The following is a 14,909-nucleotide window of genomic DNA, read 5'->3' on the forward strand; positions in this document are numbered from 1 at the left end:
AGTATGATCAAAAATGATCTCCAACTCTACCTTAGAGATTCTAAGCATAGGAACAGACTTCTTGAACAAGGACAGTGAGACCATGGTTTTATTTCAAAAGAGCTGGGAAGTTTTCCATGTGTTTAATATACATCTCAGTTCTTTAGAAGAAAAGATTGCCAATTTATGATCCCTTGTTAAATTACAATACAGAACACTTCATCTTTGAAGCCTTATCTAAAAATATAATGTTTAAATGAAAAAATATATTTTGAATTACAATCACTTGGCTTACAAGTTTTCTAGAACACAATCAACCTCAATATCACAAGCATCACAATCTTTTACACTCTCAAACACATGGCCTATTATAGTAAATTTAATGGATTTTAAAATAATCACTTGCAGAGCAAGTTATTCCATAAAATCCATTTTGAATATGTCTGTAACCAAACAAGCATTAATTATTAAAGAATCAGTTAAGGTGGTCCCTTGATTGGGGCTTAAGAGAGTTGGTAAGGTTATCACTGGGTTGACATTTAACATTAGCGTGTGATGTAAATGAGTTTAACTGGACATTATCTTTCTTCTGCAGGATCTATTCTCCAAAAAAATAGGCATTAGGGAAACACATTTCTAAGCAAAAAAAAATTTTAGTACGTTTAGTTAGAAATACTTCTGGTAATTATATTTAAGGTCTATACCATTCCCCATGTAATTCTAAATAAATTAACTGATTTATTAGTTTTGGCAAATAGTTCTTGAGTTCCAACTACTTATAAAGTACTACATGTAGTTTTTCAATATACATATAGCAAATGAATAGTTCACTTATAGCCAGTTCACTTACTCATTTGTAATAGTTACAAATTTAATTTTGTTCACCAGTAGTTTAATTCTCAATGAAAAATATTTCAATGAGTCTTTCTCAATTTAACCTAAAAACATTTTTATGACTACTTGCAATATATAGCAATTATTGGATTCCCCTGGTGGCTCAGTGGTAAAGAATCCACCTGAAATGCAGGAGACACAGGAGATGATGGTTCCATCCTTGGGTGGGGAGAATCCCCTGGAGGAGGGCATGGCAACCCACTCCAGTGTTCTTACCTGGAGAATCCCACAGACAGAGAAGTCTGGCGGGCTACAGTCCATAGGGTCACAAAGAGTGGACATGACTGAAATGACTAGCACACATATAGAAATTATTTTTTTTCATTTATTTTTATTAGTTGGAGGCTAATTACTTTACAATATTGTAGTGGGTTTTGTCATACATTGACATGAATCAGCCATGGATTTACATGTATTCCCCGTATAGAAATTATTAACTCAAGCATCTTAAAAGTAAAATAATGTTAATAAGCAAGTCAGAGTAAGACAAATATTTATCACTTATATGTGGAATCTTAAAAAATGATACAAATGAACTTATTTACAAAACAGAAACAGATTCACAAATATAGGAAACAAACTTGGTTAGCAAAGAGGAAGGAGAAATGGAACAATAAATTAGGAATTTGAGATTAACAGACACACACTACCATGTATAAAATAAAATAATGAGGGCCTACTCAGTAGCCAGGAAATGATATTCAATATCTTGTAATAACCTATAAGGGAAAAGAATTTGAAAAGGATATATATGTATAAACGAACCATTTTGTTGTATACCTGAAACATTGTAAATAAACAATGTTTAAATAAATATAGTGTTGTGAAACTTCACTGTTTTTAAAAAAAGCTTCAATAAGAAGTTATTCAAACTTAAATAATAATAATAAGCAGCAGTGGTAAGTTTCTGTTGAAAGTGGACTCATACTAATAGCTGAAATATAAATGAGAATAATAATTTATTGGCAATTTACTAAGAATCATACAATTAGCCTTGCCTCTATGCCAATAAATCTTTATCTAGAAATGTATTCTAAGAAAATAAAAAGACTGTTTAATGTGCTATTACTTGTAATAAAAAGTGAAGTCAACATGTCTATTAGGATGATTATCAACTTAAAAAAAGAAACAGAAAATGGCAAGTATTCATGAGTATGTGGAAAAATTGAACCCTTTATGTACTGTTTTATTTTTTTTTAACTTGAAATATATACTTTTCTAGTACTCTAGATTTAGAATCATCTTTTTAGGAATGATAACCTGTGGTACTAGGATTATTTTTTATATTTCCACTTAATATTTGGGAACACAGAAATATTACATAAAACATAACCACCAAATATTGTACAAAACTCTTGGATTACTCATTATATGTATGTGTATATACGTGTGTGTATGTGTTTGCTAACCTTTCACTTTTCAAAGGTTTTGGCATTTAAAAAAAAAATTTATATTGGAGTATGGTTGATTAACAATGTTGTAAAAGTTCCAGATGTACAGCAAAGAGATTCAGTTATACACATACATGCATTTATTCTTTTTTGAATTGTTTCCCCATTTATGTTATTATAGAATATTGGACAGTTTCCTGGGCTATAAAGTAGATCCTTGTCAGCTGTCAATTTTAAATAATACAGTGGTATGTACATGTCAATCCCCAGCTCCCAATCTATTCCTTCCCTTCACCCTTCCCCTCTGGTAACCATAAATTCCTTCTCTAAGTCTGTGAGCCCATTTCTATTTTTGTAAATAAGTTCAACTGCATAATTTTTTATATTCCACATATAGGCAATATCACATTATTATATTTGTCTTTAGCTGTCTGAATTACTTCACTTGGTATGATAATCTCCATCCATGGAACCCTGGTGTAGTCTTGATGGGAATGTAGAATGGTACAGTTACTGTGAAAAATAGTATGGTGGTTCCTCAAAAATCTAAAAATAGAATTACCATATGAGCAGAAATTCCAGGTGGGTATATACCTCAAAGAAGTGAAAGTAAGTAAGTTCATTTGTTTATACACAACTATATATAAAATAGATAATTAATAAGCACACAGAGAACTCTACTCAATGATCAGTAATGACCTATATGGAAAAATAATAAAGAATGGAATATGTATGTGTTTAACTAACTCACTTTGCTTTACACCTGAACTACACTCCAATAAAAATTCAGAAAAATGAAAGTAGAGTTTTGAAGAGATAGTTGTATGTTCAGGTTCATAGCAGTATTATTCACAACAGACAAAAAAGCAGAAGTAACCTAAGTGTTTATTGGTGGATGAGTGAATAAATAAATAAAATAAATATGGTATGTCATTCAGTGTTAAAGAAGGCAATTTTGACACATGATACAATGCTGAAGACATGCTAAGTGAAACAAGTTATCTACAAGGACAAATACTGTATGATTCAACTTATATGAAGTACCTAGAGTAGGATGTTCACAGAGACAGAAAGTAGAATGGTAGCTTTCAGGGCCTGGGGAGAGGAGGTAGTGAGGAGTTATTACTCAGTGAGTACAGTGTTTCTGGGTAATAAGATGAAAAATATTCCAGAGATGGATGGTAGTACTAGCTACACAATAACGTGAACATACTTAAGCCACAGAAATGTAGACTTAAAAATGGTGAAAATGGTAAATTTTGTGATGTATGTAACAATTTAAAAAAAAAAGGATAAAATTGCTTTCCATAAATATAAAATAACCATGAACATTCAAATAATGAAATATTTACATATTCTCTAATATTCTCCCCAAACATCCCCACTGTTGGGCACATTTGGTGAGTAAAATAAATGAGATCTGGTATTCTTTTAAAAGGTAAGTTAAGGAGAGTAGTTTTCCGCTGTAGACCTCTTTTGATGGTGAAGCAGATGTTCCCTAAGGCACAACTGACCCAAGGGAATTGCAATTTCAATGAAGCAAACTGAAAATGACTCTCTAGATAGGTTCTACTGGGGGGAAAACTGCATCCTTCCAGACCACCAATGAACAGAAACATGAACGTTGGGGCATATGTTTCATCTTCTCCCCCAGGGTAGCTAACAAATTTGTAGAAGAAGCTGTTCTAAACTCACATATGAAATTCTGCCCCAGAGACTGAATCTGCATATGAAAAATCAGTCCCAATAATGAGACACATCAAGCTGCTGAGACTACAATGCCTGGAAGGAAAATGTTGAAGGCTTTATATTTTCTCAGAAGGCCCTGAGAGAGAAAAAGAAAATTAAAAAAAATAAAAAACCTTCCCTTTATTATCTGGTCACTATTCACAACCTTAATAGAGTGGGTGGTCCATTATAATCAGATCTCATTTTTCGTTTCTCGACTTTATACAGAATCTACTTTGAATGCATACTATGGTAGGTGAAGAATCACATCATGATTGTCCCATTTGGATTCTTCTGTTTTAATGTTTGTAATGTTTCATAAGACATGGGATTATATCATTCCATTCTTCATACCCAATTTGTAAATTTTAAAAAAAAAATCAGCCTCTGAAAATGTGGATATTATATCTACTGAATGAACAGATGAAACATTATAGAAGTGTTCTAAAACAGCCAAATTAATAAATTAATAAAATTGTTTTCATTTAAAAGTCTTAACATTGGAGACCTTGAAAGTATTTGCAGCTTAAAGAAAAAAGTGAAACTCCAGCTATTAGTGGTTCTCTCTCATCAGGCCCAATTTAAATTTAAGGTATTTAAGCCATCATTGTGGCAATGGCTATCACCTTTGAAACACTGCTATAGATGTTTCAGTTGATTTAATGTGAAGTCTAACCATACTACATTTGTTCATCTAGGCATTCATTATGTGTATATTCTTAGTTGTTATAAAAGCATTAAAAGATATAATTTCTCATTTTTGAGAACAGAATGGAAAGCAATGCTTATTTTGTATGACAGCACATCACCAGAGATAATGTGCAATGGGAAAAATACAAAAAGCAATATAAATTGCTCAGCTCATGTTCTGAAAAGCCCATTTCCTTGAGAGAATGCAAAGTTATAACTGTCTCTTATCAGCAGAAGGGGACACTTTCTGGCATTTGATAACATTTTCAGGAGACTTATTACACTTTTTTCTCCACAAGAAGTCAAAATTCAGTAAAGATAACAGGTTCAACAACAGAGAGAATGTTAAAGCCAACAGACCCAGTAAAACTCATAAGGCCATCATTTTGCCATAATGGTGCAACAAAAGCAGTTACAAATGTAAATTAATTTCTCACACACACACACACACACGCACGCACGCACAAACACTAACTTGTAGCCTTAAGCCAACTGTGGCTATTAACTACCATACAGTGTATTCTAATATGATTCAAAGTCTACCTATGTCGGAGGACCATCCCCATTACTGAGGACCCAGACTAGGGCTTGAAGGCAGCGCCTAGATCTTACCTATTTCTGTGTCTTCCAAATTTCGGACGTCCATCTGTGGTAACCATCTTATAGAATTCCCTAGCACTTGAGGTCCACAGATGTAAAGAAAGGCATTAGTGAAGTCAAACTCAGCAGATTCATATTAAATTAAAAACATTTTCCCCCATTTATTTTTATTAGTTGGAGGCTAATTACTTTACAATATTGTAGTGGTTTTTGTCATACATTGACATGAATCAGCCATGGATATGAATGTGAAGTCAAGTGGGCCTTAGGAAGCATCACCACGAACAAAGCTAGTGGAGGTAATGGAATTCCAGTTGAGCTATTTCAAATCCTAAAAGATGATGCTGTGAAAGTGTTGCACTCAATATGCCAGCAAATTTGGAAAACTCAGCAGTGGCCACAGGACTGGAAAAGGTCAGTTTTCATTCCAATCCCAAAGAAAGGCAATCCCAAAGAATGTTCAAACTACCCCACAATTTCATTCATATCACACACTAGTAAAGTAATGCTCAAAATTCTCCAAGCCAGGCTTCAGCAATACGTGAACTGTGAACTTCCAGATGTTCAAGCTGGATTTAGAAAAGGCAGAGGAACCAGAGATCAAATTGTCAACATCTGCTGGATCATCAAAAAAGCAAGAGAGTTCCAGAAAAACATCTATTTCTGCTTTATTGACTATGCCAAAGCCTTTGACTCTGTGGATCACAATAAACTGTGGAAAATTCTGAAAGAGATGGAAATACCAGACCACCTGACCTGCCTCTTGAGAAAGCTGTATGCAGGTCAGGAAGCAACAGTTAGAACTGGACATGGAACGACAGACTGGTTCCAAATAGGAAAAGGAGTAAGTCAAAGCTGTATATTGTCACCCTGCTTATTTAACTTATATGCAGAGTACATCATGAGAAACACTGGACTGCAAGAAGCACAAGCTGGAATCAAGATTGCTGGGAGAAATATCAATAACCTCAGATATGCAGATGACACCACCCTTATGACAGAAAGTGAAGAAGAACTAAAGAACCTCTTGATGAAAGTGAAAGAGGAGAGTCAAAAAGTTGGCTTAAAGCTCAACATTCAGAAAACTAAGATCATGGCATCTGGTCCCATCACTTCATGGCAATAATGGGGAAACAGTGGAAACAGTGGCTGACTTTATTTTGGGGGGCTCCAAAATCACTGTAGATGGTGATTGCAGCCATGAAATTAAAAGACGCTTATTCCTTGGAAGGAAAGTTATGACCAACCTAGACAGCATATTAAAAAGCAGAGACATTGCATTGCCAACAAAGGTCCATCTAGTCAAGGCTATGGTTTTTCCAGTAGTCATGTATGGGTATGAGAGTTGGACTATAAAGAAAGTTGAAAAAAAAAAAAAAAAGAAAGAAAGTTGAGCACCAAAGAATTGATGCTTTTGAACTGTGGTGTTGGAGCAGACTCTTGAGAGTCCCTTGGACTGCAAGGAGATCCAACCAGTCCATCCTAGAGGAGATCAGTCCTGGGTGTTCATTGGAAGGACTGATGTTGAAGCTGAAACTCTAATACTTTGGCCACATGATGTGAAGAGCAGACTCATTTAAAAGACCCTGATGCTGGGAAAGATTGAGGGCAAGAGGAGAAGGGGACAACAGAGGATGAGATGGTTGGATGGCATCACCAACTCAGTGGACATGAGTTTGTGTAAGCTCCGGGAGTTGGTGATGGACAGGGAGGGTTGGTGTGCTGCGGTTCATGGGGTTGCAAAGAGTCAGACACAACTGAGCGACTGAACTGAACTGAACTGAACAGGAATGAAACAAACAATATGGGAATTGTGGCATGGGTTCCTTTTAAATCTGGTATTTTTTTCTAAGATAATCTTGAACATATCCCATGATGGAGGCTATTAAAATTGTATCTGCTCCAACAATAACAAAACCCTTCTCTATTCAGTGGATATATTAACAGAGTTTGGGTATTGGTTTCTAGATAGGGCTTTGGAAAAGATAAACCACTAAACATATTCCTAGGAATTCCTAAAAGACAAGAACATCTTTGTCACATATTTCAACTTTTGATTCAAACATAAAGCCATTCATTATTTCTTCCTAGATAATGCTTTAACTATGACTAACCAAGTTGTAACACTTATTTAATGGGTAGCTGCAGTTCCACACCTATTTATTAATTTTTATTTGAAAGATAATTGCTTTACAATACTGCGTTGGTTTTTGCCATACATAAACATGAATCAGCCATAGGTACACGCATGTCCCCTCCCTCTTGAAATTCCCTCCCACTTCCCACCCCATCCCACATCATTCCAGCTCTCTAGGTTGTTACAGAGTTTGAGTAACAAACTCAAACTCTGAGTTCCCTAAGTCATATAGCAAATTCCCACTGGCTGGCTATTTTACATAGGATAGTGTATATGTTTCCATGTTACTCTCTCCATTTTCAAAGATTTGAATGTGGTTAATTGTGTCAACAAAAATGAAGCTTAATATAATCAAGTTCTTATTTTGAAGAGATCAAAATAAGTGGAAAGCACTTTTAAAAATCAAATAACTACTTTTATAATTATGAAGAATGATATTTATATTCAGAGATCACAACTCACGCTTTATACCTAGAGGGACAATTAAAAGAGAGCAACTGTAGACTGACTTTTTTAGAAACTACTCTCATTGAACAGAAACTGTCACACTGAAATCATGTACTAAGAAATATACCCAATGAGTCTACCAACTATATACACACAAAAATTATAATATCCTTATGTTTAAACATCATGCAGATTCTACACGAATAATACTTTTATATACATCATCTCATTTTGTTCCTATTCTAATCCTATGAATGAAAATATTAATATTCACATAAAACAAATGTGAATATATGTGTCATTAAGTTTTTGATGAAGATGTACTATATAGAATTATATAGTACTATATCAGAGAAGGCAATGGCACCCCACTCCAGTACTCTTGCCTGGAAAATCCCATGGATGGAGGAGCCTGGTGGGCTGCAGTCCATGGGGTCGCAAAGAGTCAGACACAACTGAGTGACTTCACTTTCACTTTCATGCATCAGAGAAGGAAATGGCAACCCACTCCAGTGTTCTTGCCTGGAGTATCCCAGGGATGGGGGAGCCTGGTGGGCTGCCGTCTATGGGGTCACTCAGAGTCAGACACAATAGAAGCGACTTAGCAGCAGCAGCAACATATAGTACTATATAGAATTATAGTATAGAACTATGCTATATAGAATATATAGACTATAAACTATACTATATGCAATTATATAGTACTATATATGTACTATAAAGTTAAGTCTTAAATAGATTGAAAAGTAAGGATAAGAAAAATTAAATGATTTGTCAAAGATCAATCTACTAATTAGTACCAGAGAGAGATTTAACATAATGTGATGTTCTTATCATTATGCCAAGTTACTTAAATTATAAAATAGTATTTGGGGTTTCCTAGGCAGTGCTAGTGGAGAAGGCAAAGGCACCCCACTCCAGTACTCTTGCCTGGAAAATCCCATGGACGGGGGAGCCTGGTAGGCTGCAGTCCATGGGGTCGCTAAGAGTCGGACATGACTGAGCAACTTCACTTTCACTTTTCACTTTCATGCACTGGAGAAGGAAATGGCAACCTACTCCTGTGTTCTTGCCTGGAGAATCCCAGGGACGGGGGAGCCTGGTGGCCTGACGTCTATGGGGTCACAGAGTCAGACACAACTGAAGCGACTTAGCAACTTTGCAACAACAGGCAGTGCTAGAGGGCAGAGAACCTGACTGCCAATACAGGAGAGGTAAGAGATGCGGATTCAATCCCTGGGTCAGGAAGATCCCCTGGAGGAGAGAATAGCAACCCACTCCAGTATTCTTGGCTGGAGAATCCCATGAACAGAGGAGCCTGGTGGGTTACAGTCCATGGGGTTGCTAAGAGTTGGACACGACTGAAGTGACTTAGCATGCAGGCATCAAGAAGTATTTCATCAATCTTTAAAAACTATCTACTTCCACTCAATGTTAATGTTCCACCCCCCACACAACCATCTCAATTTCATCCGTGTTAACTATACCTTTGAGCAGTTAATTCCCTGACAAGATCTCTAATTAGGTACCCTCTCCCATAAAACAAATTCAAGTTTTCAACTCCTTCCTGGATATTTATATGTGAATTTCTTTGTCTGATATATCAAGGACCAAAAGATCAAAACTAGATTCATTATCTAAAAGTACTCTTTACCTGTTTGTTTTGCTATCTTACTTAAGGCCATGTTCTATCTACAAGCAGAGGTAAAATTTCTCAGAATCATCTACAATCTAGGTCTCTGACATCGAATATTTATGTACCCAATCTGACATCTCCCCGATCTTTTCCCACCACTCTTTATTTATGCTTTCATAAGTCTAGTCCTCATCCTACTTTGAATGAACCATTATATTAACTTGCTTATTGATTTCTCTCCTTCTAGTAGCCTCTTTCTTTTTCAAGTCAATCAATGGGTGCTGAATTAATAAAAAATACAGATAAATAGCTTATGAACATACTCTATAACATGCAGAAGGAAGAGAAAACTTTGGCTAAATTTAGTAAAATATTTGATTGAACATATCAAAAGTGTGGGGACCAGATCACAGGTGCCCCCCAATAGTTTGCACCCCCTGGCTTCTGTGTCTTATACAGTTTCCTCCCACTGTGAATAAGGCTGATCTTCGTAACCAACTAGATTTTGCGGAAATGATGGTGAATGACTTTAGCGATGAGGTCATAACAATATTCTGGTTTCTGCCTTGCTTTCCCTGGGATTACTAGTTCCAGTGGAAGCTGGTGCCATGTTTTGAGAGTATTAGCAGCCCTAGACAGAGGTCTACATGGTAAGAAATTGAGGTTTCCAGCCAAGAACCAGCTCTAACAGGCTGAGAGTGTAAATGAGCCATCTCCGAGGTGGATTCTCTTGCATCAGTCAAGCCTTCAGATGGTTGCAGTTCTACAAATATCTTGACTTCAATCTTATGAGAGATCTTATTCCAGAATCATCCAGTTAATTTACTCCCCAAATTTCTGATCTGACAACAACTGTGTGAAATGATAAATGCCTATTTTAACCCACTAGGTTTGCTAGAATTTTTTTTACACAGCAATGGATAATTAATACAATCAGAGCTTTAATTTCATAGGGAGCATTAGGTAGTAATAAGATATCCTGGACAGAGAAATAAAACATGGGTGCTGGGTATGAATCAGTAGAAGCATATGCTGCATAAAGTACTCCACAAGGTCAGGAGATAGAGATGATCTTTCTGCAACCTGCATGTCCATGTACAAATCCACTTTAACAATCTTTTCTCAGAGTCTGTTTTATTCCATATATGGTTAATGTGTTTGCTACAAGTGAAAAAGCTATTATCAAAATCTGGGTGGATCTTAAATAAGTAAGATCTGCAAGTCACATGTTACTCTTACTTGTATATTTATTGAACATCTGTTTGAGATACTAACAAACTATAAAATGATTTGGCTCCATACTGATAACAAAACAATCCCTCTACTTTGAAATCCAGTTGTTAAAGGGTTCTATTTTCAAAACTTTAAGGGGAAAATAATATCTGAGTGTCTCAAGAATCTGTAACTTAAAAGAAACATGTGCAAATTCTCCCAACATACAGACCAGGATCTCCCAGGCTCTACATCTTTTGTTAAGGGGGCTTTGTACTGTAGGATGCTCAGCATACCCTTGGCCTCAATCCACCAGATGCCAGGAGCACCATTCTCTCCACTGCTTCAGGTCAAGATAATAAAAAATGTTTGCAGACATACCAACAAGTGTTTCCAAGAGGGCAAAATCACCCTTGGCTAATGACCATAGTTTTAGACTCTAGGATGTAAGGTAATTGATAAGCATTTACTGGAAAAAAAAATTGTTTTTCCAACAAGTAGGAATATTCCCATCTGTTCTGTAGCACTTCATACTTAAGGACAAAATATAAAGAAAATCCAGGACCTTCAGTTTGGATTTTCTGATTAAAGTCTAAGGCCATCTGCCGTGGTTATAATAACCTGCCAGATTGTCACAAATGATCAGCCCGATGTTAGGAATCAACATGAAAAATATATTTTTAGAGATGGGGCTATGATGTCTTTATTGCAGAAGACAAAGACAGTTTTTAATTAAGTACACACACACATACACACATGTACTCTGGAAAAAAGTAGTCATTCATTCCTTGTACTTTTAGTAGTTTCCCAAATGAACCATAATCATTATTTAGGCGGGGGGGGGGGGGGGGGGGAGTAATGACCTTCAGGCAATGGGGATAACAGAAATCACAATTCAGATCTCTTTCACTGAAACTTTCAGAGTTGAGTAAGCAATATTCATCACCTAAATCAGTCAAAGGTTTTAAACAAATTTGAGGCCAGAAACTTTAATAATGGCCTTGGAAAAGCGGTACATATGCAAAACAAAATACACATGTAATATGTAAAATTGTGTTTGTGATTCTCTCCTACTTTTTAGATTTATAGATATTTCTGCCATGAAATGCTTTGCTGTAGCACATGTGGCTACAACAAAGGAGATGGAATTATTTCTGCAATAATAGGAACTTCTTTTAAAGTATCTGAAATACTCTTCCATAAGGAATAATCAACTTATGTAAAGTTTTCCACTTTAATGACTGAAGAACATCTATTTTATTGAAATCTCAATTAGGAAAATAAACTAAGATAACTACTTTTGTTTTAGTTAAAGTTCCTTCAGAAGCGAAGTCTAACACAATGATTCGGGGGTGTACAGTTTACTTCCTTGAAAGGAAACATTGCCAGAGGGATAAGAAAGTGAGACCCAAAAGAGGGGGGGAGTCAATAAAGGATACATGTTAAATCAGCTGTCACAGAAAGCAACAGAAGCTTAAACTCTGAGAGCCAATATGAACCTGACAATTCATTATCACAGTGCTGAGGGGCGAGGGAGCTGGGGTACTTATACACAAACTCTTACCTACTGTTTTTTGGGGGCAACTACAAGAACATTAATTTTCTGGCATATGTGGCCTTCTTCCCAGGCAGAGAAAGCAGGCTTTAATGGCCAGAGAAGGCCCTCAAACAAACAAATGCAGAATTGAGAAGTTAGAAGTCAAATCGCTAATAAATTAGAGAAGAAAGAGGTAGGGTACTGTCTGTATCTGTATTCACAATGTCTATCATATACAATATAAATATCATAGTACAGAAATGTCAAAGCAACACTACCTTCCTAATTAGATATTCTTGCATATTAGCAAAGAGGAAATATTTGTCTTTCCATATTAAAGATGTGATAAAAATGTCATTTTAGGAGAAACCAAATGAAATTTAAAAAATGAAAATCAATTCCCCTTTGGTTGATCAATTAATTGATATAAACCATAACTACCCACTTATTATCTGTTGTTTATAAAATTTAATTATTCTTAAGATAAAGTTTAAAAAATCCCTGTTAACTGAAAACTACAGCATTAACAAATTCAAATTGCACAGAAAGTTACAAAATAAAAGTCAATACCTTCTCCTCTGAAACTGGGCTCTCTCCTTAACCTTGCTATAGTTAATACTTGCTTGCTATTCTTTCTAGAAATCAATATATATATATATATATATATATATATATATATATATGATTCTGAATGAGTTTTTTTAATGCTTCCTGAATTTTAGGAGAATTTTAGGAGATAATTTTAGGAGATATTTTCACCATTTTTGAAAAATTCCCAACCAACATTTCCTCAAATATTATCATTTGAAATTCCAGTTGGACATCAGTTAAATCACATCATTTTTCTTTCCAATGCCCCTTAACCTCTTCCATAATTTGCAATATTTTTTCCTCCATTAAATTTAATTTCTTCATCTTCCAGGTAACTAATTCTTTATTCATCCATACCTAATCTGCTCTTAAATAATCCACTGAATTCTTATTATCAATTATTATTGTTTCTATTTGTTTCTAGCTTAATTTTTTCCCTTTCAAATATTCCTCCTTTTCCTGGATAGTAACCTTTTCTGTTCTCAGAAGTTTTCACTCCATATTGAATTTTTCAGTCATTCTAAACATACAGACTGGGGCCAGATATTTCATGCAGTAAAATAATACGGTCTATAGTTTCTCTTGAGCCTTAGTCAACGTGTATGTGTGTGTGTGTGCATGTTTGTGTGTGCGTATTGCAAACAGGATATTGTGAGCAAATATTCAGACTATAGGAATACTGCAAATTGTGGGCTTGTGATTTTTGCCAAGTACTTTAAGGAACCCAAATGGGACCACTATGAATTAACTTCTCACATTATTTAGATAGGACAGTTTTGAACTTTAAACATATGAGATGGAGACCTATGATTATAGTCCTATTTTTTTTTTTGTAAGGGTGCATAGCTCTTCACATGTCTGAACTTTATGTGGGAATCTCAATTCCAACTGCCTACCTCTTCTAGTTCCACAGTCTTTTCTTCTGTCTTCAGCTTCCTAGAAAATCCCAGTTCCCTGGTTATTTGTACACACTCCAGGTCAGCCTTGGCTTCACTATGGGATTAATGACTCTGGATTTATTATTACTATTTTTGATCCTTCAAATTTCCTTTCTATTTTGTAAACTCACTCTTACTTTCAATACTAGACTACATTTTATTGAGCATTAACATTCTGTATAAGGAGGTCTTTCACGATACGTAGTATTTCACAGTGTGTGAAATATTCTCTCTGATTCATCTGTTCATTCCCATTTTTACCTACTCTTTATCTTTACTGTTTTAATCCTGTCCCTAAAACATCTCCTGTTCCTTTGGCATAGTATGTATCCCACCATGCCTATTTCTACCATTTTTGTGATTATTAAAATCATGTTCTAATAAATTCACTCACCTAGTTTCAATATTTTATATCATATCCCAAACATTAATATATCCTGCCCTCAACACACAGTTGCAATCAGTTTGCCAAGCCTTAATGAAAAAAGTAATACTTAATGAAGAAAGTAACACTTAATGAAGACAATAGCCAAAAAAACCCTGAAAAACCTTTCTCAAAATTCAAATGAGTTAATTTGTAATTTTTAATTCATCTTTCACTAAATCTTGGATATATTTTTCTGCTTTCCCCTCAATCTCATTTCCAATTTCAATCTTAAGTAATTTCCTTTAACCCGGTTTATCCATTATGGAGTAGACCTGCATATTAGTTCATTTCTTTCTCTCTTCTCAAAAAAATAATCTGCTTTACTTACTATTTCCTGTTATTTTGAATGCTGAGTTGTTCCTTCTCCAGCAGATCCTTTATCCCATTTGAGAATGTTTTGTTTACTACTATATTCACTCTTCTCCCACCTCCACACTGGGACAGACACTGGACCAATCATACAAAAGCCATCACTAACCCTCTGCTGTCTCACCTTCCTCTATAATAGAGAGAAGCAAGTGAAATTACCAATTGTGCATTTTCCCTTGCAGTCATGAAAAGTCAAGCTACAGGGCTGTGGCCAACCAACAAATATAGCTAGAAAACCCTGGAGGAGAGCGTCTTTTATTAAAAAGGGTAAGCCTTCCAAGAAGTAGCTTTTCTTTGCCTCCCCTACTTTCTGCCTGGAGTGTGGTTGTTAAG

General features: G+C 35.4%; 1 protein-coding gene across 1 annotated transcript in view; it reads right to left on the reverse strand.

The window, feature by feature from the left end:
* THSD7A (thrombospondin type 1 domain containing 7A) overlaps positions 1-14,909 on the reverse strand; it is a 444,687-nt gene that overhangs the window by 383,115 nt on the left and 46,663 nt on the right. The window lies entirely within an intron of this gene.

The sequence above is a fragment of the Muntiacus reevesi genome, chromosome 6 (genome assembly GCF_963930625.1).
Source record: "Muntiacus reevesi chromosome 6, mMunRee1.1, whole genome shotgun sequence".
In the NCBI taxonomy this organism is placed as follows: domain Eukaryota; kingdom Metazoa; phylum Chordata; class Mammalia; order Artiodactyla; family Cervidae; genus Muntiacus; species Muntiacus reevesi.